This window comes from Dermacentor variabilis, chromosome 7 (assembly GCF_050947875.1).
Source record: "Dermacentor variabilis isolate Ectoservices chromosome 7, ASM5094787v1, whole genome shotgun sequence".
NCBI lineage: Eukaryota > Metazoa > Arthropoda > Arachnida > Ixodida > Ixodidae > Dermacentor > Dermacentor variabilis.
The window spans coordinates 74,620,415-74,648,264 of NC_134574.1; the positions used below are offsets into that span (position 1 = coordinate 74,620,415).

Sequence of the window (27,850 nt, forward strand, 5' to 3'; positions counted from 1 at the left end):
TCATAAAGTAAAGGTAAAGTTATAAGCCTTCATCCCGCTATGTGTGCATGTATTGTGCAGCTATTAATATCTTCGTCAGATATTATTGATTTGCCAGCATTAGATATTTTTCATAGTTACTGCTACAAACCTTAAGCAAAAATTCAGATTAATCGTTACAGCTTCCCATAAACCAGTAGTATTCACGTATCCTTCTTGACTCTTGCAGCCGTGTGCACCAAGTACACTTGTTATCAGCTTGATGACGGATAGTGAGGGAACTGATCTTCCTTGGAATCAGCCGAACAAGTTCCTCGGAGGGCAGTCAACAACCGGAAAATAGCAACATGGCTTCGACTGAGAGGCATTTACAGTGATATAGACACAAAGGTAGAAACGAATCTATGCTTATCAAAGGTACAGTGTGCCGCTCTTGAAGGAGCAACACGTGGTCAATCACAAGGTCCAAGATGGGTCCAGGAACGCCAGGGTCGAATAACAGCTTCTGTGTTTCGCCGCATTCTGGCATGCGAAACTGGGGCCAGTGGATTAACCACAGAAACGATGGGTTACATAAAGGCACCCCGAGTTGAAACCATTCAATTTGGATGTCATATGGAGCTGTAAGCTAAGCAAGCATTCCTTGAACATAAAGCTGAGAAACATGAAGATTTCCAGCTTCACGAATGTGGGATTTCTGTCGCACAGAAGGTTTCATTTCTGACTGCCTCACCTGATGCTATTGCTGAGTGTGGCTGTTGCGAGAAGGCAGTACTGGAAGTTAGATTACCGTTGTCATTTGATCGTGCATTTCTGAGTGATTCACCAAAGCGTTTGCCTTTTCTGGATGAAGAAATGTAGCTTAGGCACAACCACGCGTACTGCATGAAAGTACAAGCAGAGACGGCTGACGCAGAACTGAGGAAAACATATTGTTGTGTTTACTGAATATTCCATGACACTTGAAATTATAGTTTGATAAAAGGTTCTGGCGAAATTTAATACCAAACACATTTTTTTTCTTTCGTGCGGTTTTGCAGAGATTCAAGTAGGAAATTATTAGGAAAAATTCGAACTTTCAAGCTAATACACCATTATCATGGTGCCAGATCAGGATGTGTCGTAGAGTGCTGAACTTGCAGCCCTGTTTTCATTTGAGGTTCCTAAAGCACAAACGGGTGGCCAATCTGTGGAGGTGCATTAAGCGCCAAAACCAAATGCTAGCATTCTTTCAAGCAAGCAGGCAACTTGCCTTTGCAATTTGGTTTAAAATGGTTCAAGAATCAGTTGAGGTAACTGATGACAATAATGAAATTATGAAATATGGTACTACAAAGTTTTGCTGTTGGCAGAGGAAGCTAAACATTTTGTAGTTAAAACTTTCGCACTGTTAAAAGTCACATTTGCTGCAGACTACATGATTGTTGCAGTGTAATACCAAGAGATGCATGTATTGGGTGCTGAGATACAGTTGAAAATACACAGCAAATTCAATCAATGCTTATTTACTTCTAAACAAACAGAAGCATAGCGTCACAACAACAACAACAACAACAACAACAACAACAACAACAACAACAACAACAACAACAACAACAACAACAACAACAACAACAACAACAACAACAACAACAACAACAACAACAACAACAACAACAATAATAATAATAATAATAATAATCAGCCTGGTTGCGCCCACTGCAGGGCAAAGGCCTCCCCCATACTTCTACAACTGCCCCGGTCGTGTACTAATTCTGGCCATGTCGTCCCTGCAAACTTAATCTCATCCACCCACCTAACTTTCTGTCGCCCTCGTATAGGCTTGCCTTCCATTGGAATCTAGTCCGTAACCTTTAATGACCATCGGTTATCGTCCCAACTCATTACATGTTCAGCCCATGCCCCCCCCCCCCATTTCTTTTTCTTGATTTCAACTAAAATGTCATTAACTCGCGTTTTTTGCCTTACCCAATCTGCTCTTTACTTATCCCTTAACGTTACACCCATCATTCTTCTTTCCATAGCTCGTTGCGTCGTCCTCAATTTAAGTAGAACCCTTTTCGTAAGCCTCGAGGTTTCTGCACCGTACGTGAGTACTGGTAAGATACAGTTGTTATGCACTTTTCTCTTGAGGGATAATGGCAACCTGCTGTTCATGATCTGAGAATGCCTGCCAAACGCTCCCCACCCTACTCTTATTCTTCTGATTATTTCAGTATCATGATCCGGATCCGCGGTCACTACCTGCCCTAAGTATATATATTCCCTTACCACTTCCAGTGCCTCGCTACCTGTCGTAAACTGCTGTTCTCTTCCGAGACTGTTAAGCATTACTTTAGTTTTCTGCCAACAATGACAACAAGGGGAACAATGGTTGCAGTCAAATTGGTGTCAATTTTCTGAAAAGCTTGCTGCAAGATTATGATTTTGCGGAAGGTTGCTGCAGAGATTACCAAGGAACACCAATGAGAAAGTAAAGATTCGCTCTTGTACGACGGCGAATCGGGAAGCCTTTGCCCCATTTTGTTAGCCATATTATGGCTTTAAATGCAAGGTCAACATATCCATTCCCAGTGGTGGACCTTTCTTGGACCGGCCCGGCCTTATCTACCGGTAGCTTCGCGCCATGGCGCTGGTGTCATTTGTTGAAGACGGCGGTTATGTTTCACGCGTCTACGGTGTGCGAGTAACGAAGTGTGACTCGTTTACTGCGGAGCAAGGGATGAACGTGCCTGGACATACACAGGGAAATGCAGCCCACGTATGGGGAATGGTGTCTCGCTTTGAGAAGCGTGAGGTGGTGGTGTTGTGAGTTCGCAAAAGGTCGTGAATACTTGCAATACAGTGACCGTCCGGGGACGTCGCGTCTGGTGGAATCTTACCACATGGGCATCTAAAATTTAGCGCTGCGTTAGGACAAATGTCTAGACCGGTGCGGGAACTAAGTGGAAAAATAGTGTAAGGTGTGTAGAATAGTACGTATGTGTAATTACCTGTATCTACCTTATTTTGGCTAAGAAAAGATAGAGGCAAGGACTTTTTGATTCGCCCTCATGTATATTACACGGTTGCTTTGTTCTGGAGAACGAGACACTGTGCCATTCAGACATGCGCAGAGGTGCCATTCCCACTATTAATTAGAGGCTGCAGATTTGCGAGGCTACTGCGCAGAACAACCGACTTATCAATCGTGGCATAGCGCTCGTCACTTACTCGCTTAAGAAAGCTAACAGGCGTCACAGCCTGAAAAACCCTGAAAACTTTAAGCCTTTGTATGGCTCTCTCTCCATCTACGCGTAGACTACACAACTTCCTTGACGTCGTGACTTCAGCACCACGGAGCTGGTTTCGCTTCTTCGTAAATTATGAAATCCGGATGAATGCACCTCTTGCGGCAAACATTTGCTCACAGCGGAAGCCTCTGTCGACCCGGAAAACGTCACCCTTTTCAACCAGATTAAGCAGACCACTGTGTAAAGTCAGTTGTTGGTCGAAACTCTTTCCTTAAAAGCTTTCGAATGAAATGTTATTGCTGCAGAAGGAGATATCACAACAAGCAATTTATCTGTGGTATGATGCTTGTAGCTAGAAAACGTCTGCCTTCTTGCATCTATTGATGATATCCTTTGAATGAATATATCCGTACAATGTGTTATGCCTCTGACATTGTCAAACAGTTTGTCTTTGAAGGAAGGTGGGCGATTGGCTTGAAGTACTTGTCGGGACGGCCAAATTACGAACTTGCTTATCCTTACTGCTAGGGCTTCCTGCAACAAATGAAAAATGGTGCTTATAGTAGCCGACGATACGCCAAATCTACCGCCTAGGTCTTGTGTTAGCAAGCCCAGCCGTCGCCTCACTAAAACCAAGAAAAAATGCTGGCTGGGGCTGAGGCAAGTCTTGAATGGTTCATCCAAAATGTGCAACAGCAATTGCAGTAAGGAGTTAAACATGTCTACAGATACTAACCAAGTGTGAAACTTTACACTTTTGTCTGATCGTGTAACACTGTCTTGGGTTAGTTTTGTATGGTCTAGTGGCACATTCAGCTTCTCAAGCACAGAAAGATTTTAGGACGCTGCTAACTGGTGCTCTAAACTGTAGATACGCTCTCTGTATTCTTTTCGCTTTCTCAAACTTCAGCCGAAATCTGTTGCATAGAAAGCATTGACTCTTTTGTGGCGTCACATGCCGTTTCAACATCTACGGCCCCATTGCAGTCTTCAGCACCTGTATCGCTGCTTGTTGCTGCAGATCCAGCCGAAACGTCCACTTGGGCCGCACAGGATTTGTTAGTGCGCAGGAATTTATTCATTTCTTCTTGCAGAAAGTTTCTATAAGCCTGGTATGAGAATAACGTAGGAATGTAGTCTGGGTGGCATGCATTGGGAGACGGTCCACCTGCAGAACACACAGACAGAAATTAGAAAACAGGTACAATAATTGTAATATTCACAATCAACAAAGGAGAATTTTCTCACTGTTCTCTAAAACCTCAAATCCATTAAAGAGCAGGATCAGCTACCAGGAGCAATAGCTTTTTTTCTGCGGGTGCTGGAGTATACATTTTATCCTGACAATTTGAGTTAGTTAAGCTGATTCTGTAATGTTGTCATGTAGAAAATTTCTTGTCGATTTCCCCTTATAAAACAAGGCCCGTGCAGAAACTACAGAAAATATTGTTACGGAAGGATGAAAAAAGAGAGAGGACGAAGAAGATCGGTGACGTTGGCTACTGCGTGCTGATGGTGGTCAGCGATCTTATCTGCTCTGACTCAGCCTGTATATATATTGTAAATATAGTCGTTCTGTACTCGCAAGATTCCCATAACATATTGGTAGGAGGTGCGGGGTACCACGACTGTAAACGGAGCTCCGCAGTGCACATCGCGTCCCCATCTCCACCATGAATGACGGTGAGCACGCAGGATCAACGTCGTTGCCGCCTGCAACGTCACCGTCGACAGCTACATCGCTGTCACCTTCAGTTGTGGTTATGCAACCCAAGGGTCCTGGAACTTTCTGCAGGACCGATGGGGCCGACGTCGAAAAGTGGGTGGTTATGTACGAACGCGTGAGTGGAATCAACAGATGGGACCCAACGCTAATGCTTGCTAACCTGTTGTTATACCTAAGAGGCAGGGCAAAGGTTTGGTATGAAAATCACAAAGAGGAGCTAACCAGCTGGGACCAATGCAAACAAACGTTGACAGAGTTGTTTAGGAAACCAGCCGGCCGTAAAATTGCCGCAAAGCAGGAACTGGCCTCATGTGGTCAATTCCCCACGGAGTGCTATGTCTCGTACATCCAGGACGTGTGGGTACTTCGTCGTAAAGCCGATCACGACATGACAGAAGCTCAGAAGGTTGGGCTAATGCTTAAGGGCATTGCTGATGACGCCTTTAATCTGCTCATGTGCAAAAGCTGCTCTACAAATGATGCTATCATTAAAGAGTGCCGACAATTCGAGCAAGCCAGAAGCCGACGCGTCTTGCCCCCATTCGTAAGACTTCGAAATACTGTCGCAACGTCGTCCTGTGAAGATCAACCCGCACAGCAGCATGCATCGCCAATACAGGACGTTCGACTTGAACTGGATGCGAAGGCGCCCGCAGCTTTCTGTTCGCGTAGCCCTGATGCTACCGCTTTTTCCGTTCCTCTCGTACAAGCCATAGTTCGCCAGGAACTTGAAAACATCGATTTATATTTTGTATACGTTGTCGCCAATACAAGAGCTAACGAACGCCCTTCTACTGTTTTCGCTGCACCCTGACGCTTCTCTCCACCTTATCGCAGCCCGACTGAGTGGAGAACTGTGGACGACCAGCCAATATGTTTCATCTGTCGCCGCATTGGTCATGTCACCAGATACTGCCACAACTCGCGGCCCTCAACACCTCGCACGCCGACCAAACTGAGCTGTTTTGATGCAAATGCCCGCAATGTTTTGCACACGGCCGAGTCTAACAGCGCCGACAACTCTGCTAGGAACACATAGTACAGTCGCTCATCATCGTGGCGCGGACACCAGTCTCGTTCACCACAAACACGTCATCCATCTTCCCGTTCGCCACAGCCACGTCGCCTTTCGCCCCTGCGGCGTTTGGCCGCACCCTTTCAAAAACTAAGAAATGCAGTCCTCTGAAGTTCTGCTGCATTGCCTACTACAGCAGCAAATCTTCTGTCTGTGCCCAGAAGGCGAAGTGTAATAGATGTTAAAATACACGGCGTACCTGTCGAAACACTCGTCGACACTGGAGCCCACGGGTCTTATGAGTGTTAGCCTCCGTACACGTTTAAAGAAGGTCCTCAGCCCAGCAGCTGCCCGAGTGCTTCGTCTGACCAACGGCGGCGTACTGGTTGTTCTCGGAATATGTACTGCGCGTTTAATTATAGCCGGCCATACTACTTCTGTTCTCTCTGCTGTGATCGACAACTGCCCTCACGACGTTATATTTGGATTGGACTTTTTATCCACTCATTCTGCTCTCATCGACTGCGCGACCGGCGTTCTTCAGTTGGAACTGTCTCAACGCGCCGATGATCCGAGCACCGCCCCACCGCGCTTGTGCTCGCTTCACGATGTGCGTCTGTCACCCGAGGCAGCTACGTCACTTTGACCGCCCAGCCACAGGTTCCTGACGGTGAATATGTGCTTCACCCCATCATCGATGTGCTTTTTTAACCGGAACGTTGACGTTCCGCATACGTTGGTCACAGTTACTAATAACGGCGTCGTTCTACCGCTTCTGAATTTCAGCCTGTGCCCCCAAGTGATTCCGGCTGGCATGTTCTTGGCCAGCGTTTCTAGTGGTTGTGAATTTGGCATTGAGAGTCTGTATGCCGATAGTGGTTTAATAGCGCCAATTGCAGCTCACAGTTCTTGTTTCTGAACGGATGACTCCGCGAAAATGATTGGACGTGACCTCACCTTTGCACAGGCCATGAACATACGCCACCTGCTTGAATCGTACAGCGACATCTTTGGTTTCGGCGACAGGTCTTTAGGCAAAACATCTGTCGTTCACCACTGTATAAACACTGGAGAGACTATTTATATTCGTCGGCGCCCCTATCGGGTATCGCATGCTGAACGTCGAGTCATTCAATCAGAAGTCGACATAATTCTCCGCAAAGGGGTCATCGAGCCATCAGCCAGCCCTTGGGCTTCGCCTGTCGGCCTTGTGAAAAAGAAAGATGCTACCTGACGTTTTTGCTTCCATCATCGCTATTTAAATAAGATCACCCGAAAAGGCGTCTACCCACTACCACGCATCGATGACGCCTTGAACTGCTTGCACGGAGATAAATACTTCTCGTCCATCGATCTTCGATCCGGCTACTGGCAGATTTCAGTTGATGAAATGGACCGTGAGAAGACGGCCTTCATCACGCCGGATGGCTTATATCAGTTCAAAGTCATGTCCTTTGGCTAGTGCAATGCTCCTGCGACATTTGAACCTAACAGGGACCCTCGTCTGCGAGGCTACAAATGTATCACCTGTCTCTGTCACCATGACGACGTTATCATTTTTTCTCCCACGTTCGGCAGCCACTTTACCCGACTCGCTGCAATTCATGCGATCTTCCGAAAAGGCGGCTTTCAACTGAACTCCACGAAGTGTCAAATTGGGTGCCGTCAAATTACACTTCGTTGGCGCATCCGGTGTTCAACCAGGTGCGGAAAAGGTTCGCGCCGTACGCAGTCTCCCTGTGCCACATTCTGCTTCTCACGTGCACTGCTTCAATAGCCTGTGTTCTTATTTTCGTCGTTTCGCCAAAAACTTCGCCGACATTGCTCGGCCTTTGACAAATCTTCAAAAGAAGAACACGCCATTCTTATGGGGCCCAGAGCAGGCTCATGCGTTAGCCGCTCTCATTGCGTTTCTGACCACCCCTCCCATACTTGCCCGCTTTCATCTATCTGCACCGACCGAAGCCCACACTGACGCAAGTGGCCATGCTATCGGCGCTGTTCTCGCCCAACAACAGAATGGAACCGAGTGCGTGATAGCCTACACCAGCCGCCTACTGTCACCTGCCGAGGGAAATTACTCCATCACTGAGCGGGAGTGCTTGGCTTTAGTTTGGGCTGTGGCCATGTTCCGGCCATATTTGTACGGCCGCACGTTTTCGGTCGTCAAAGATCATCACGCACTCTGCTGGCTGCCTTCTCTTCGGGAGCCGACTGGACGGCATGGTCGCTGGGCTTTGCTGCGGCTCCAGGAATTTTCATTTAGTGTGCATTACCAGACTGGACGCCTACCAAGGACGCGGACTGCCTCTTGCGTAACCCCGTGGATCCTCCCGATCCTGTCGCGCGTGATCCGGTGACCTGCGTGATGGCTTTGACTGACATGACGGATATGCGCGCTGAACAACAACGCGACGCAACCTTAGTCCATCATCGCCGGAGTGCAATCTGGCCGCAGCGACGGTATGTGCCGCATGTTCGTGCTGCATGACGGCATTCTTTACCGCCGGAATAGCAACCCTGACGGCCCTGAGTTGCTCCTAGTTCTTCCTGGTCATCTGCGATCCGTCGTTCTCGAACAACTTCACAATGCACCGAGGGCGGGACACCTTGGAGGTTTGCGTACATACGACCGCGTACGACGCCTGTTCTTCCGGCCGGGTATCTATCGCTCTGTGCTTCGTTATGTCGCAACTTGCGAATTGTGTCAGCGTCGGGAGAAACCTCCCCTGGCACCTGTCGGACGACTCCATCCAATTGAAGTTCCCTCTGAACCGTTCTTTCGCGTAGGCCTTGATCTGCTTGGCCTTTTCCGACGATGTCTGGATATAAGTGGATATCGGTGCTACTGATTACGCGACACGTTAAGCGATGACAAACGCGTTGCCGGCTAGTTGCGCAACAGATGTCGCCGATTTTCTCCTCTACGACGTAATTCTCCACCACGGTGCACCTCGACAGTTACTTACAGACTGCGGCAGCTCTTTCTTATATCGAGTTGTCGACAGCCTCCTCCGCTCATGTGCCACTGAGCACAAGCTGTCCAAAACCCTACCAACCACAAACGAACGGTCTTACGGAATGTCTTAACCGAACAATCACACAGATGCTGTCGATGTACGTCTCCAACGATCAGCGCGACTGCGACTCCACGCTAGCTTACGTGACGTTCGCGTGTAACTCGTCCCGACATGGCACCGCAGGATATTCTCCCTTTTATCTCTTGTATGCTCGCAACCCCACATTGCCGTTTGACACCATCCTCCCTTCTGTTCCTCATGTTACAACTGAGTACGCTTGTGAAGTCATCGATCACGCTCGCATGGCGCGTCATGTCGCCCGATCTCGTTTATTAGCCTCGCAGCATATACAAAAAGAGCGTTACGACCGCTGCCATCGCGACGTTAAGTTCGCGCCAGGTGCTTCGGTGCTCCTGCGGTCACCATGTCGCCAGGTTGGCCTCTACCAGAAGCTTCTCTCTCTCTACACAGGGAATTATGAAGTCCTACGCCAAGTTAACGGCGTAAATTGCGAGATTTCGCCGCTACACTTTGATTTATCCTCAAGTCAGACGCCTGTTGATGTCGTGCACGTTTCGCGGCTGAAGCCATACTTCGCTCGCAATTCTTTGCCTACCACGCGAGGAGACGGTGCTGCGCCACCCGGAGGTTCTGTTACGGAAGGATGCAAGAAGAAAGAGGACGAAAAAGATTGGAGACGCTGGCTGCAGCGTGTTGTAGGTGGTCAGCCATCTTACCTACTCTGACTCGGCCTGTATATATATATTGTACAGATAGTCTTTCTATACTCGCAACGTCCCCGTAAAAATATGTCAATGTGCCTACACTGTATGCGTGAGGGACGGTGGTGCACGAGTTTTTATACTTGTGTTTGCGTAAAACAGCTTCATTAAGGACCCTCATTACTACATGGATGCTTCCGAGAAAGTGGAACACGCCACTGACCTTAATTAGCCAGTGATTTTCGTATTTCTCTACAGGCCACTTGCGCTGCAAAACTGATGCACCATAACACGAGCAAAGAAGCACAACGCTGTCGCTCTGCTGCCCCTCTTTTGTTTATTGTTTTGGATTGTACGCTTGCCTCTTCTCAGTGCAGGTTGTTGCCCGTTTATGACGAAATAATGCATTTTACTACGACGTCGGGTTACGAACTGGGAGACTCTCTGCTGTGAATGCATTGGAAATATGTGGGTTTCGAGTCTAACAGCCCGAGGGAACGAGAAATGCCTCCATATAGCAGAAACGAATCTCAAAGGCTATGCGTTTGCGTGTAGCATGCGGCGGAAATGATTGCAGAAGCCGAAAGCGCATCATGACTTCTAGGTCTTAGACATCATAGAGGTATATCACAATTCCTGAAATTCCCGGTAGTATCGCGAAGATTCGTTTTTTTTTCCTTTTCGTCCAAATTGACGGCTGAATATTCGCCCGCAAAAGGGAGTATTCCCTACAAAGGTCATCGCTGCTTATGGGCGAAGGCGCCGGCGTACCTCGCATGCTGAACGAGAGAGATGCCGTAGAGAGGGTGAGAGGGACCCGCTCGTCGGACACTCTGCGTACCGTATAGCGTGAGCCGTGCTCGCAAGCAGCAGGCTCCGCGCCGTGGCGGCGCCAGCGGCGTGTACGCTTTCGAAAACAATGGCTGGAGTGACTTGTCCGCAAGTATCGTGGGGGCGAAAAGCCCAAGTAAAACTCTTGCCTGGGCTAGTTGGTTCATGCTTGAAGTAGTAAAGGCAAGGCGCAGAAGACCAGGACTCAGGAAGGAGAACACAAACAAGTTGTGAGTGGCGCCGGTCCTGTCGTTTGTGTTCTTCTTCCTGAGTCCTGGTCTTCTGCGCCTTGGCTTTACTACGAAAAGCCCAAGTCGAGCGCGTACTGGAGACGGGGTTTCAAGGGCAGCCACTCGACACACCCTCCTTGCAACATTAGCAGCATCCCTGTTGAGTTGCATAATTAAATATTCGATCTCTTTGTCAGAACAGTTAACGGCAGTGCTATGAGCATACAGCAGGCATTCTGAGTATTCAAGGCATCGCGGCAGTTCACTTTTACAGGGCGTCCACCTGAGACCTCGCTGATATTAAAGTGAAATGAAAAAAAAAAAGGCTAGAATGTATACAAAGCTGCAATTTGGGGCATTACGTAAAGCAATTCAAAAAGTTATTTGTTTTAATTTTTCTACACGACTCCTCTCGTTTCGTCTCGGGTGCTGAAAAAATACCACGGCTTACAACACCCCAAGAAAGAACCCAATGTTTCTTGTAGCATGCGGAAACGAAACGACTCATTGCTGTTTGGTGGCTTCCGTAGAAATTCACGTCGAAAGTTTATTTGTACAGCAATTGGTGATTTAGTTACCGCGTACCATGCCACACATTGGGCTCTCTCTTAAGGTGTCATTTTCAGTATTTATTCAGCACCTGAAACAAACCAAAAGGAATTGTTTACAAAATAACTAACAAATAACTTCTTGAATTGCTGTAAACACTGCCCCCCCCCGCCCTGCAGGTTTCTATGTATCATAGTTTCTTTTTCATGTTGAAATCAAAAAGGCTTCATGGCGACACCCAACATATCAAGAACAAAGGAGGAGCCTGGATTGACCCTTGCGCGACACCGCTATTACTTTTGGTCGGAAGTTTATTCCGGAAATACAAAGTAGTTGTTCTCTATCAAGAAGATAAGTGTCTACGAGTTGTTATCCAGCAGGACAAGTGATGCCAATAACATTTCGTTTTCTATGAAAAAAAAACGTGAATAATTTAGTAGAAAGATTTAGAAAGATATATGAATAATGCTCCATCAAGATGAGCGCAGTAAATGAACATCATTATTTTATCTATTAGGGAAAATAAAGCTAATTCAGTGGAAAAGCATGCCCTAAAGCGGAATTCATAGCGCAATTAGATCTTGATCTTTGGTGGGTAACTTGTTACTGAGTGACTACTGATTTCTCTCTATTATTGCACTAAGATGATAATTTGGCGTTAGGAAAATAGCTTGAGGTAAGACACCTACCAGCTTTCTTGAAGACTGGTATAACTTGATTTTATTATACTTGAGGGAACCAAGCCTGTCTTGAAGATAAGACTAACAATGTGCATGGGAGGTTCACAAAGAATATTTGCTTTCAATTACGTAAATACAAGTTAGCCAAGCAGGGCTTGTATTTTTGACGTTATGCATTATAATATCGAAACGGGCAGAGATATAAGCTAAAATGGGATCGTGTTTATTTTGCAGAAAATATGGCCGGTACAACCAGTATGGCCGAACGTTAAGTTAGCTCCACTACGTCGTCTCTTTCGTGTTATTGGTGATCGTTGTCTTTATCTTTCGCGTGGCAGCGTCACACAACTCCCAGCGGCTAAAAGCGGCGACACGGCGCCTTCTAGATGGCGGCCTTATGATAGGGCTTTAGACGACCACGTGGATGATATCAGTTGACGCGGACGACGGGGAAGCATCGGCTGGAGCTACTTTATAAGTCACATCACTGAGCTGTAGGACGACGCGGTAAGGGCCAGAGTAGCGGGAGAGCAGTATTTCCAAATGGCCCACACGCCGTGAAGGAGCCCAAAAGAGGACGAGGTCCCTGGCAGAGAACTGGACATCGCGATGACGGTTAAGGCAAACAGACTTCTGTCTTGCCTGCAACTCAGAAAGGCGACGGATAGGGCAATCTGTCGTGCCCGGGCGGCTGTAGCTGTAGCGTACTCGTACAGGGACTCGAGAGCAGATGGCAGGAGCGTGTCGAAAGGCGATGTCAAGTCACGACCAAAGAGGAGATAGAAGGGGGAGTAGAGAGCGGTGTCGTGACGTGACGAGCTGTACGCGAACGTCACAATTGGAGGCGCGGCCTCCCAGTCATGATGATCTGAGGAGACATACATCGAGAGCATATCTGTACCAACACACGCAGCCTGCTTTCAAAGAGCGACGTTGTGCCCGGCCTCGTGTCTTCTACGGCCGGCAACCTGCTCATCTTGACAGAGACCTGGCTGACTGATAATATAAGCAACACTGAAGTTCTTTGCAACCTACCAAGCTTTAATTTTTTCTGCGCTGATCGCTCTAACTCTCGAGGGGTTGGCGTCCTTATTGCTACAAGCAATCAGCTACAGTGCTGCCACATCAACATCCCATCAGACCTTGAAATATTATGGCTTCTTAGTCGCACCACACCAGTATCTATATTAATTGGCGTTTGTTAAAGACCCCCTCATAATAGCTCCAAGTTCCCCCGTAAACTGCACAATCTTTTAAACAAACTTAAAGCTAGACGTCCTAAGGCACACATCCTTCTTTTTGGAGATTTCAACTATCCTGGCACTAATTGGTGAGCCCCTCATTGACCTATTTTTAGACAGGATGAATCCCGTGAATTCATGGATGTCTGCCTAAATTTTAACCTAGCCTAACTAGTAAGTCAGCCTACACGCATCGCCGCAGATACTGCTAACATTCTTGACCTCATAGTATCTAGCCACCCCGACAGCCTCAACGCTATTACTTATCTCTGTGAAATCAGCGATCTTAAAGTCATTCAGGCATGCTTTAACTTCACCCCAATAACAAAAGCAACTTGCCAAAAAACAACTTCTCTTTACACATAGAAAACTATGAGGCCTTCAACGAGGAATTGGAGGCCTTTTTTCCATCATATAAGGAGTCATTTGACGAACAAGACATCCACAGAAATTGGTCAATGTTTAAACATAAAATGGATGAATTGACTAATAAATATATGCCCAAATGCCGCTTTCGCGCTAACCACCACAAGCTATGGTTCACCAAGACTCTAGAAAGATTTGAAAATAAAGGGAAACGCATTTTCCGTAGTGCTAAACTGAGCAGAACAGACTGCGCATCGAAAAAAATATTACGCTGCTTAAAAGACGTATGTGGTCACAGTAAAAAACGCTAAACGTTCCTTTTATCCCGTCGACTTGCCGAACATACAGAAAACCCGACTAAATTCCGGCAGCTTTTCAACCTTCCATCTTCGCGTGTTGTTACCCTGACTGACGATTCTGGACGTTTTATTTCGGGCGTTGAGTGCGCTAACATGTTTAATTCTGCCTTCGAATCTGTATTCACTAATGAACAAAAACCACCACGCCTCATGACAGCCAGTGACCCCATAAATTCAATACCAGCCGTTACGTTCTCAGAAACCGGCATATTCCTTCTTTAGATAAGTTAAATCTTTCTTCATATACCGGTATTGATGAAATCAACACAAAGGTCTTGAAAAACACTCGCCATACGTCTCCCAAGTTTCTATGCTTGCTATTCTCTCAGCCCATTTCTACAGGTATCATAACCCATGACTGGAAAGTGGGGAAGGTCGTGACAGTCCAGAAGTCGGGTAAAAAACACTCACCACTTAACTACCGCCCCAGATCACTTACCAGCATACCATGCAAGCTCATGGACCACATCATTTACTCTTTCAGAATGCGGTTTCGGGACTCTAAGAATTTCATTCATCACAGCATTGATTTCGTAAAGGTTACTCCTGTGAAACTGAACTAGCCATTTTCGTTCACGACCTGCATACCAACCTTGACGCTAACCTCCAAACTGGCGCAATCTTCCTCGACTTTGCTAAGGCATTAGACAAAGTACCCCATAACCATCTATTTCTGGAACTTTCCTGCCTAAACTTGCATGGTGAAATAATAGCATGGATAAAAGGATTCTTGACTCACCGCTTGCAATCAGTCGTCATCAATAAACAAACGTCTAACTGATTACCAGTTTCCTCAGGGGTGCACCAAGGATCCGTCCTTGGGCTTCTTTTGTTTTTAATTTATATTAACGACCTATCTCAAAAATTAGATTGACATATTCGGATGTTTGCCGACGATTGCGTTATTTACAAAACAGTTACTGACACCTTTAAGCAGCAATCCCTACAACATAGCATTAATCTGGTACAAAGCTGGTGCAACGACTGTCTAATGACATCTAATATAAACAAATGCAAATAATATCTTCCCACCGTCACAGTAATCCTCCCCTGTTTCCCTTCACTATCTGTATCGTTCCTATCCTGTCCCTGTCGACCTGTCCGATCATACAAACGTCGCGGTGTTCATCTTAGTCATGATCTTAGGTGGAATAGCGATATCGCGAATATTTTTTCATCTGCTAACAAAACGCTTGGCTTCTTAAAGCGTCATCTCCACTCTGCCCTCAAGGATGTTAAGCTACTCGCATACAAATCACTAGTTCGACCAAAATTAGAATACGCATCACCCATCTCGCTTCTGAAAGAGGTATACCTTGCTAATTCACTTGAATCAGTTCAAAACAGGGCAACCAGATTCATCATTCCTCGTACTCTTTTGATATCAGCATATCATCTCTGAAATCGCAGTCCAACCTCCCTACTCTTGCACTTCGTCGCCGCATTGCTAGTTTATGCTTATTTCATATATTATTTTATTCCGAGCTATCAAAGGAACCCTACATCTGTCGTCCCCCACCACGTTTCTCTCTTCGCACTGGACATCAGCAGCAGGAATCTCGACCGCGAGCACGCACAACTTTTTCTTCGTCATTATTTCCCCGGACTGCTACGACTGGAACGGCCTTCCCCGAGAACTTGCTGCCATCACATGCCCATCTAGGCTCCTTAACCAAATTACGCGTGCGCTTGCATCACAATAGTAATTTTTGTTTGTATAACTCGTTCAAAAATTTTTCTGTATTCTGTTGTTAACCTATATGTGTCCCAGCCCTTATGTAATACCCTCACACAAAGGTCTTTAAGGAAATAAAGTGAAGTGAAGTAAGCGTTTGGTTATAGCATTCAGTGAGGCCATTCGTTTTAGAGTGGTACGCTGTCGTGAGCTTGTGTTTCGTGGCCCAAGAGCGAAGTAGATCCTCAATAACCCGAGATAAAAAGTAGCGGCCCCTGTCTGTGAGAAGCTGGCGAGGAGCTACGTGGTGTGTAAGATGACATCTTGGAGCAGGAAGCCTGTGACGTCGGTAGCACAACTGGTCGGGATGGCTCGTGTAACGGCATAGCGGGTTGAATAATCCGTAGCAACGGTGATGTACTTGTTGCCAGCTCTGGGCGTAGGAAAAGGGCCCAATATGTCGAGGCAAATACGATAAAACGGTTCGGTGGGTATATCAAGTGGCTAGAGAATTCCATCCGGAAGCAAACAGGCTTCATACGACGTTGGCATGATTAGCAAGCAGCGACAACGTCGCACGGTACGGTAGAGTCCAGGCCAGAAAAATCGTCGCCGGACACGGTCGTAGGTCCTGGAAACACCCAGAAGGTAAGCGAGGGGTCTGACGGGTCAGAACGGAGGCGGCTGATGAGGTCGCGCAAGGATGTACCACCTGCTTGCACGATGCTGATGTGGTGGAAGACGGAGCGCGTGAGTATTCCAGGAGTTGCATCACTGGAGCCAGGAGCTTCGACGGGGTGCCGAGACAAACAATCGGCATCCTGGTGTAGCGTACCGAACTTGTACACCACAGTGTAGGTGAATTCTTGAAGACGTAGTGCCCCGTGACCTAGACGACCCGTTGGATCCTTAACTGTTGAGAGCCAAGAGAGAGCGTGATGGTCCGTGGTAACGGTGAGAGGTCGACCGTATAAGTACGGCCGCAATGTGCTCACTGCCCATACCAGTGCGTGGCACATCACGCTCTGTAATGGAGCAATTGCGTTCAGCGTGTGGGGAAAGCAGGCGACTATCGTACGCAATAAATTTGTATCGCCCACGTTGATACTGAGCTAAAACCGCGCCAATTCCATAGCCAATACCATCTGTACGGACCTCTGTTGGGGAAGATGGGTCGAAGTGAGCAAGAATGGGCGGAGTAGTGAGCAGGGTGATAAGGCATCCTTTCAAAATGTGCATCGCTTTGTTAGTCTCGGCCATACTGGCATTGACACGGTGTCGAAGAGCTAGGACATCAAGGATATATGCAACGTACGACTCGGTGGCTGTCTGAGCCCAAGAGGATAGGTCTTTCGCAGTGGCTGTCTTGCGGCCAGCGAGCTGTCGGAAGGGGTCGCGAAGTTTTTGCTTGTATGCATCATCATCATCATCATCATCAGCCTGGTTACGCCCACTGCAGGGCAAAGGCCTCTCCCATACTTCTCCAACAACCCCGGTCATGTACTAATTGTGGCCATGCCGTCCCTGCAAACTTCTTAATCTCATCCGCCCACCTAACTTTCTGCCGCCCCCTGCTACGCTTCCCTTCCCTTGGGATCCAGTCCGTAACCCTTAATGACCATCGGTTATCTTCCCTCCTCATTACATGTCCTGCCCATGCCCATTTCTTTTTCTTGATTTCAACTAAGATGTCATTAACTCGCGTTTGTTCCCTCACCCAATCTGCTCTTTTCTTATCCCTTAACGTTACACCTATCATTCTTCTTTCCATAGCTCGTTGTGTCGTCCTCAATTTGAGTAGAACCCTTTTCGTAAGCCTCCAGGTTTCTGCCCCGTAGGTGAGTACTGGTAAGACACAGCTATTATATACTTTTCTCTTGAGGGATAACGGCAACCTGCTGTTCATGATTTGGGAATGCCTGCCAAACGCACTCCAGCCCATTCTTATTCTTCTGATTATTTCCGTCTCATGATCCGGATCCGCCGTCACTACCTGCCCTAAGTAGATGTATTCCCTTACCACTTCCAGTGCCTCGCTGCCTATTGTAAATTGCTGTTCTCTCCCGAGACTGTTAAGCATTACTTTAGTTTTCTGCATATTAATTTTTAGACCCACTCTTCTGTATGCATCCCTGCTGGTTAACTCTTCGTGTGTATCATACCAGGTGCGTGGTACCAGCTGCGATATAGAAGAGAAGATTTGCGAACATCACTGTCCGGTCCCATCGGTTGTGTGCAGCGACGCGTCGTATATGCCAAACCGCTTTTCGATGTAGACTTTGTCGGTGCCGTTACCAGAGAAGGTGCCGGGGTCGCGCGGATGGGTGAAGACGACTGATGGTTGTGGTGTCGCGGATCCTGACGGCCCGGGTGCGCCGGGTGCTGACGCCGTGCTTAACCCAGCGGCCGTGTCATCTGTCAGCATGGTAGGGCACCCGAGGACAAGTTCGCTGGGGAGTTCCGTCTTGTGCAATACCCCTCACATCCACCAAAACTGAAACGGGCAGAGATATGAGGTTAAATGGGACCGTGTTTACTCTGCAGAAGACCAACACGACCGAACGTTAGGTTAGCCCCATTACGTCGCCTCTCTCGTCTTGTTGGTGATCGTCGTCTTTGTCACTCTTGTGGCACCGTGACAATATACATGTATAGTGTATTCTGGATAAAAAAGAACTCGCTTAAACGTAAATACAGGATAAACGGAACAGTGATATCAACTTTAGTTGAGCACCCCTAAGCAGAATACTAAAAAATTTGGGTGCATGGAACTAGTCTGTTTGTGAACTTCGGGTAAACGGAACTTTAACCCGAACTACCATCCACCTTATCTGTGTTTAAAACAGGAAAATTCGACAAACATGTTTCATGGCAGTACTAGAAAATGTGAAGAAAATAAATCCATGAGGCAGTTGGGGAGAGATAGGCAATGCAAAATAAATATGACGAAGTTGCAATTGTTTTTCCGTCATCAGGGCCTCACTAGGCAACTAATGTTCCTTTTGAGAAGAGGTTTATTTGCGGCTCCTTATGCAATGGCACAGGGACCGGCAACGGCGAGGAAGACCGAAGCACCGTCCGAAAAGATGCCAGCAATCAGCAGTGCGAGCCAAGCCGCGCGTTGACAATGCCGCTGTACCGCGAGACGCGTCTTCTTTTTTTACAATCTCCCCGCGGACAAAAAGAGCAGCCAGCCAAGCGAAAGATGAAAGAGCGAACGCGAAGCGGGAGATGAAGGACGCGAGCTGCGAACAGCGCAGACCAATGAGAACGGCTCCTTTAGTGACGTGCGGGCGGGAGACTGGTGTCGTGCGGATCCGCCCGACTGCTCGATGCGTACTTGTGTGTGGTCGCAGCCGGGCCGCTCGCTTCGTATTATCATCTACTCGGGCCAGCTCGCGCTGGCGCTTATTTGGTTTGCTTGGTCTTCTCTCGTTCGCGCTTGTTTCGATTGTCATGGTTTGCGATTGTTTTGTAATCTGATTGTGTGTGCGACGCGGGCTGTGTAATACTTTCTGGAAGTCACGCGGTGCCAGCGATTACAGCGGAATCTTCAATGAGTCATGTATAAAAGCCTACGCGATTGACCCGCAGATCGTATTTTCGAGGATTGCTGACTCTGCTACATGTCTCTCTGAAATTGTTTGCATCAATACACAGCTTTAGAACTGGGTCCCTAGGCCACGCTGCGTTGGTTGGTCTTGGGTTCAGAGTAAGTGAGTAATACCTTTATTGGAAATAATAAAATAAGGCACAATGGTCGACGCCTGTATTTCAGGGCCCCAGTGGACCGAGAAGCTCGCTAGGCTTGGTCCAGAAGAGCGAATTGGCTGTTTCGGCCCTCGTCCACAAGCCATGCCTCGTTCGCAACAGCCAAGTAGATGTTGGTGTATTATGGGGCTGTCTATGTGCGGAACTTCCTGAGGCACTCCCATGTGATGTGTTTTAGTGTGAGTGTGTCTGTGCATCACGGGCAATCGTCAATAGACCTCGTGGGGTTTATTTGGTGTAGGCGGTGCAATTAGAGGTATGTATTTGTTTGAGTATGACGCCCGTCCCTCTTCCGTTGGCTGTTTAGAGTCGAGTGAGGATGTCCAAAACGTCACCGCTCCTTTCTTTTCTCTGAGAGGATATCACGAGAATTTGGTGGAACGTCGTTGCTGGCCCATGCGGTTGCTCGGACGTTTAATCCTCGAACAGTGGACTTTCCCCTTACGTTTCTTGCCAGTCCTTCGTGTGCTGTACACCATATGATTGTGTGGTGCCCTTCTAGCTGATCGCCTAAAATTTTAATTAATGATTGGGGTGCAGTTTCATTTAGAAACTGGCGTCAAGGCACTTGTGAGTCTTGAGTCGGGTAATATGACAGCCGAACTGATTTGGCGCTTCGCGTCCGGAATGGCCACAGCCATGGTTGCAGCCTCTGCTACGCATGCCGAGGTGGTTTTCAAGGATACTGTTATTATGTTGTTCTGACACATAGAATATGGTGAAGGTGGCTGACCTAGTTCGACAAGCATCCGTGTAATACACTTTCGGTCCCATGCGAAAACGTTTGTGAAGAGTCTTTACCGTTGTTCTGCGTCATCCAGCATAGTACTTGGGTGCATGTTTTTGGGAATTGGTGCCACTTCAATGTGCGATCGTACGCTGCGGTCTATCTGTACCGTTACCTCTGCGCAATACTGGTGTTTTAGGGAAAATCCTAACCTCACAAATACTTCCCTGTCGTCAGTTGAAGAATAAAGTCGTTCCTTCTGAGCATATAACGTCGCGATTCCGTACTCGTCAAAAGTATTGTAAAGACCCAGTCCCTCACATTTTTCTGTGAGGGACTGGGTCAGCAAAAAAGCCAGCAAAGTCACCAAGGGTGACTTTGCTGGCTTTTCTTAGTATTGTGTTTGCCTGAATGATCGCTTGGTTTGTCAAAGCCTGATACGGAAGGGCGTATCTAATGGTCCTTCTGTATGGTGGTTCTTTCTTGCGTATTTTGCACGCACCCGAATGAGCTCCAATTTTTCGGGTGCCCACGCCATGTCCGCCGCCCTTGTGCATTCCACGACAGCGTGTGTAACCTTTTGAACAGTTTATTGCTTGTCCACATAGGGCCCTTGGTGAGCACAGAGCGTGATGTCATCGGCATATATCGCACAGCCGAGATTCGGGTTTTTATTTAGCTCCAAGGTTAGCTTTCTCATTGCCACATTAAATAGCAGTGGAGAGAATATAGTTCGTTCAGGGGTTTCTCTGTCGGGACAGTTGAAGGTGTCGGACATCGTCGAGCCTAACCTGATGGGGAAAGTGCGGTCACTGAGGAACGAGCGCACGTAGTTACAAATTCTTGTTCCGCAGTTCACCGCTTGCAGTCCCTCTAGTATAGTGTGGTGGGAGATGGGGTTTTCGATATCCAATGCCAATACAGATTTATCGTCTGAGCCTTTGTTCATGTGCAAGACTTCGTACTATAGTAATAGGAAAACGTACTGCGCCGACACGTGGGGTCGGAAACCGAACATGTTGGAGGGAAGCATGTTGTTTAGTTCTATGTGGTTCAAGAGCCGGACCTGCAGAATCTTTTCAAAGAGTTTCCTTGCCCGCGTCGTCGGGGATATTGGTCAAAGGTTGTTAATGTTAGGGGCTTGCCCGGTTTCGGAATGAGGATAACTTTGGCTTCCTTACATTATTCTGGAAGAACGCCGTCCTTTGCGCAGACAATGTTTTTAAGGAATTTGGTCAAGGTATTTAGCGTGTCATCACGTAGATTGTGAATCATTGCGTTCTTAACCTGATCTAACCTTGGGGCCATGTTTTTCCTGAAAGGATGTACCGCTGCATAAATTTGGGTTCGGAAGAGCATCAGAGTTTTAGAATTGGGTCAAGAGCAGCGTTGGGAGGCGTGCTCTGGACGCCACAGCAGTGAAAATAGAGTACGCTTCAAAGAGAAGAAACAAGAAGAGCATCTTTTACAAGGGAAACCTAAAGCAGTAGAGGAGGCGCTGCCTAAACGCACTCATTCTTTAACAAACCAAAAAGAGCTTGGAATAATGTTTGTAATAAATATAATGACTACGTTATCATTTGCACTACTTTCTAAGCCAGAAGCGCTGGGGGGGAGGGTTAATCGAAGGGCACCGACCCCACCTGAGCGAGCGTCTTCTTCCGTTGGGTTGCATTTCGTGCCTCTATATATGTGGAAAATCATCTAGAACACGACAAGTTTACGTTGCAGCCAACAGTTGTATGCCGATTTAAGTTGTAATGCAATGCGACCGCGCATACGAATCTTTGTGGACAGTCATGCATGGCCCCATGACTTGGTTAGTGATCCGAGCTCTGGATGGCTGCGGCTCTTATGCCTCTCTTGGCTCTCACGCGACAGCTCGTCGTGCGCGCTAGCCACCAAAGGCGGCTTGGGAACCCACCCTATTTTTCGAGTTTAGGATCTCTGGGTTGCCCCTAAGGCAAAGACCTGACCGAGGCTGCCTTGCGCTCTGTGCATGCTCAATTCCGGCCCGTTGTCTTTATTGAGGCCCAAGGCGCTTTGGGCCACAATTCTAAATGTCTAATATATCTCGAAACGAAAGAACCCATAGAACTGCGCTCAAACTATGCATTAGGGAGTATCGTAATCGTCGGTGATAATTGGGAGACGTTTTACCCCTTCTTGAGAAAGTGTTTCGCATATTTCTTTTAATATGTCATGGAGCCTTGATTTGAAGCATTTGTATGACGATTTGTAGAACGCCCCTGATATTCCAAAGCACCGACCGGCAAATCTGTGTACATCGGCTTGATAGAGTTACCGTTCTTCATTGGCTTGAAATTTAATGTAAACCATGCATCAGTGGCATCTAATAATGTCAGAACACACCAAAACACATGCATTTTTTTCCATTTAAGCGCGGTTGCATAACTCTGAGTCGCGCCGGTATGAGCAATAGGACATCTTCGAAAACAGCGAGTGACACACCGTAGTAGGGGTTGTTATACTGCCTAATTATCATTCTTCGTACTCTTTTGATGCAACCAATGTGCGTGTTCCATGAAGTAGACATTGATAGAGAGTTCGCATGTATGATCATGCATTTGGAGAACACGCATTTTTCTCGCGGAAACACGGATGCTAGTTGCTAGTACTGGCACCGTTGCCAGCTTAACAAGACGGTTGTTTACGCAGCTGTATAGAATAGGTCTCTGCTTGATTCCTATGTCGATAAGAGGCGAACAGCATATCTAAGAAGCTAAATAATAGGTCAGCATAGCAATTCGTAAAAATTTATTTATGTTTGTTTGTGTGTGTGTGCACTGTACGAACTGAAGTGAAACGAAATGAAATGCAAGCAGAACTATAGAAGCACTTTTCTTTCTTATAACGGCTTAAATTTGAGGTCTCTAACGTCAGTCCGCCGGTGCAGGCGCACAACCTTGGTAACTGTTATAGATCAAACCTCGGCTGAACACAATCGACATTGGCGAAAACAGCGTCTGCCACTTACGAGTGCTCAGGTTTGTGCAGCCAACAAAGCAACATCATTTGCCCGCCGCTACAGTGCAGAGCTTCCCGTGACAGTAACTTATCACGCTAGATGGTAGCTCACGATCACCGGATCCTTGAGGCTGTCATCTGCCATTCATTCCCAGCATGCTCGGCTTTAGTTGACACTGGCGCAAACCACTCTACAGTAAGTGGGAAAAACGCAACGCAGCTCATGAAAGTAAGCACGCTCTGCTATAATTCGCAGATTGGGACAGCTGGCGGCCACGTCGTTACGCCACTGGGCGGCTTCAGGACTAGAGTTTAAATTCAAGGATCTGCATAGCGTGTTGCCTTGTCTTACGCGAATGCTCCCGCAACGTTATTCTTGGCGCTGACTTCTTGCAGGAGTATGGCGCCATTATTAATCTTCAAGAGCATCGTATCACGTTTTCAGCCGACCGAGTAATTGACGTACAAGACGATCAACGGCCTGCCGACGTACTTCGTGTTTCTGACGACGGTGTAACGCTTCCTCCGCGAGCCAATGTCCACGTCAGCGTCACATGCTATGAATTACGCGATGGTGAAACGGTGGTCGAAACTAATTTGGAACATCTCCTGAAGCAAGGTGTTTGTGCGGCTAGAAGTGTTACACAGCTTCGTAATGGCGAGTCGTTGTTACCAACTTTAGCTACGAGCATAGACATCTTCTCCGCGGCACTTCGATAGTGTTTGCAGAAGTAGCAAAAGTTAACAACTGCTTCGCGTTCCTAAGTAGTGACGACAGGAGACACGTCTCTGGGCCATATTGACATCAACTCTGAACTGTCCACCGATAGCCAGACATCACTGCGCAAGCTGTTGCGTGAATTGTGGTCCTGCTTTGCGAGTTCTTGAAAGGTACGCCCGACTTCCGTCACTAGACACAGGATCATCACTTTGGAGGACGCATGCCGGATAGACCAGTAGCCTTAACGCGTGTCGGCAAAAGAACGCGAAGCCATACGTAAGCAAGTCCGGGAGATGCATGACGATGGCGTCATCGAACCTTCCAACAGCCCGTGGTCGCCTGCTGTCATTCTTGTCAAAAAGAAAGACGGAACGCTCTGCTTCTGTGTCGACTACAGGAAGCTTAACAACATAGCTAAAAGGACGTGTGCCCCCTGCCGCGTATCGACGACTCGTTAAATAGGCTATGGCGGGCCCACTATTTTTCAGGTCCCGATTTAAAAACTGGCTCCTGGCAACTCGAGGTAGACGAACGAGATCTCGAGAAAACAGCCGGATGGTCTCTACTAATTTAGGGTCCTTCCTTTTGGCTTGTTTTCAGCCCAGGCTACTTTCCCGCGAATGATGGACACTGTCCTTACTGGACTGAAGGGGCGGACTTGTCTTGTGTGTCTTGATGATGTGTCCATATTTTCTGAAACGTTCGAGCAGCATCTTCACCGCCTACGGAGTGTGCTAGAAGCCACTCGATCGGCATACATCACACTTAAGCCGGAAAAATGCCACTCCGGTTATAAGGAGCTCAAGTTCCTCGGGTATGTAGTAAGCGCCAAAGGGGTCCGAACCGATCCAGACAAGCTTGCCGCTGCGGCTGCGTTTCCAGCTCCTGCCGATAAGAAGGCCGTCCGGCGCTTCCTGGATTTGTGCTCCTACTATCGCCAGTTTATTAAGGGCTTTTCGAAGATAGCGGAGCCTCTGACTCGCCTTATAAGGGAGGACACGCTGCTTGTCTGGCATAATGAGCAACAGAGAGCTTTTGCTGAATTGCGACAGCGCCCAAAGTCAGCGCCTGTTATTGCACATTTTGACGATGATGCCGATACAGAGGTGCCTACCGACGCCAGTAGCAGTGGTCTTTGTGCACTACTCGTCCAGCGTCCAGATGGAGTGGAAAGTGTTACAACCTATGCCAGCCGCGCCCTGTCCCGTGCCGAGGTGTATATTTCACTACGGAGAAAGAATGCCTCGCACTCATGTGGGCGATTATCAAGTTTCACCCTTACCTCTATGGTCGTCCCTTCAAAGTAGTGACGGACACCATGGCAACTTTTGGTTGGCAAGCATGCGCGACTTTTCAAGACGACTGGCACTGTGGAGCGTGCGGCTACAGGAATTTGACGTCACTATAGTGTATAATTCTGTGCGTAAGCACGAAGGTGCTGATACTGACCCTGTCAGTCAGGAAACAGAGGACGATGACGGCTTCCTGGGCACCACTAGTTTGTCGGACATGATCAGACGGCAGCGCGACTACGCTGAGATTCGACCGATCATGATTATTCAAATGGCCGTGGCACAGTCACACCACGCCATCTGTCCAGCTTGTTGACGTCCTTCTGTATACGAGACAATGTGCTGTATAAGAAGATTGGCCGTTCGAAGAGCCGTGCTTACCTCCTGGTGGTTCCAAGAGACATGCGAGACCACGTCGTCTTCAATTGCCATGACTAACCCACATCTGGCCATTTAGGCTACTCACGAACACTCGCTGGGGTAAGCGAGATGTACTATTGGCCCAGGCTTTCGGCTAACTTAAAACATTACGTTAAAATCTGTCGGGAATGCCAGCGCCGAAAGACGGCATCTGTTAAGCCGGTTCCCTTCCTTCAGCCAATCGAAGCACCTTACACACCTTTCCACCAAGTCGGCATGGAAATTCTCGGACTGTTTCCTCTTTCTGCAGACGGCAACAAATGCGTGATCCTCGTGACTGATTATTTAACACACTCCATTAGAATACGGGCAACACTAGACTTTAGTCAACCAAAGGAACAGGGCGAAAATAAGTGTTATTCGAAACTGTAACGTGAGAAAGAATAAAGAAGCCGTAAAAATGGACGGGGCCTGAAATCAGTGACAAAGATCCATGCACTGAAAGATAAGCAGGGTAACATCATCAGCAACCTCGAATGTATAGTAAAAGCAGCGCGAGAATTCTATACTGACCTGTGCAGTACCCAGAGGAGCCACGATACCTCAATTAGGAAAACTAATGAAAGGATACAGGAACTCCTCCTATAACTGGCGGTGAGGTCAGAAGGGCCTTAGAAGATATGAAACGGTGAAAATCCGTAGGAGAAGTGGGAATAACAGTCGATTTATTCAAAGATGCCGAAGACATATTGCTTGGAAAACTGGCAGCTCTCTATCGAAGTGTCTATCGACTTCAAGGTTGCCAGAAAACTGGAAGAATGCAAACATTAAACTAATCCACAAAAAGGGAGACGTTAAAGAATTGAAAAACTATAGGCCCATTAGCTTACTCCCAGTATTATATAAAATATTCACCAAAATAATCTCGAATAGAATAAGGGCAATACTCGACTTCGGTTAACCAAGGGAACAGGCTGGCTTCAGGAAGGGATACTCTACAATGGATCACGTTCGTGTCATTAATCAGGTTACCGAGAAATACGCAGAGTACAATAAGCCTCTCTATATGGCTTTCATAGATTATGAAAAAAGCATTTGATTCAGTAGAGATACTAGCAGAGGCATTGCATAATGAAGGAGTACAGACTGCTTACGTAAATACAATGGCAAATATCTACAGAAATTCCCGAGCCACCATAATTCTACACAAACGAAGTTGGAATATACCTATAAAGAAAGGAGTCAGAGAAGGAGACACAATCTCTCCAATGCTATTCATTGCGTTCCTGGAAGAAGTATTCAAGCTATTATACTGGGAAGGTTTAGGAATAAGGATTGACGGTGAATACCTCAACAACTATCGTTTGCTGATGACATTGTCTATTCAGCAACACTGCGGACGAGTTACAATAAATGATTGAGGGCCTTAACAGGGAGAGTGTAAGAGTGCGGTTGAAGATTGTATGCAGAAGACAAAGATAATGATAAATAACGGAACAAGGGAACAAGAGTTCAATATTGCAAGTGAACCTCTAGAGACTGCGAAGGAGCACGTTTACCTAGGTCAACAAATCACAGGGAACCCAGACCATGAGAAGAAAATTCATAGAATAAAAATGGGTTGGATCGCATACGCAGACATCGTGAGCTACTGACTGGGAGCTTACCGTTATCATTGAAAAGGAAAGTATACAATCAGTGAATTTTACCGGTGCTGACATATGGGGCAATGACTTGGAGACTGACAAGGAAGCTTGAAAAGAAGTTAAGGACCACACAAAGAGTGATGGAAAGAAGAATCCTAAGCATAACGTTAAGAGACAGGAAGAGAGCAGTTTGGATCAGAAACCAAGCGGGTATAGACAATATTCTAATTGACATTAAGAGAAAAAAAGGGCGCTGCGCAGGTCATGTAATGCACCGGTTAGATAATCATTAGACCATTAGGGTGACATAATGGGTACCAAGAGAAGGGAAGCGCAGTAAAGGATAGCAGAAGACTAGGTGGTACGACGAAACTAGGAAATTTGTGGGTGCTAGTTAGAATCGGTTGGCACAGGACAGGGGTAATGGAGATCGCAGGGAGAGGCCTTCGCCCTGCAGTGGACATAAAATTAGGTTGATGATGATGAGAATGATGCTGAGACTCAGGTGATCCGACGAGCCACGGCTTCAGAGGTAGCGCAATTCTTCATGCCCTACATCGTACTGCGTCACGGTGCTCCCTCCACTGTCATAACAGACGCAGTGACAGCATTCACAGCCCAGCTTATGGATTAAGTTTTTGAATTAAGCAACACCAGGCATCGAATGACGACCGCATACCATCCACAGACCGACGGATTTATAAAAATAAATGGACGGC

General features: G+C 47.2%; 1 pseudogene; it reads right to left on the bottom strand.

Moving 5' to 3' along the window:
* Window positions 1–3,081: 3,081 nt before the first annotated feature.
* On the bottom strand, window positions 3,082–18,051 carry LOC142588162 (uncharacterized; annotated as a pseudogene).
* Between the last annotated feature and the right edge of the window lie 9,799 nt (window positions 18,052–27,850).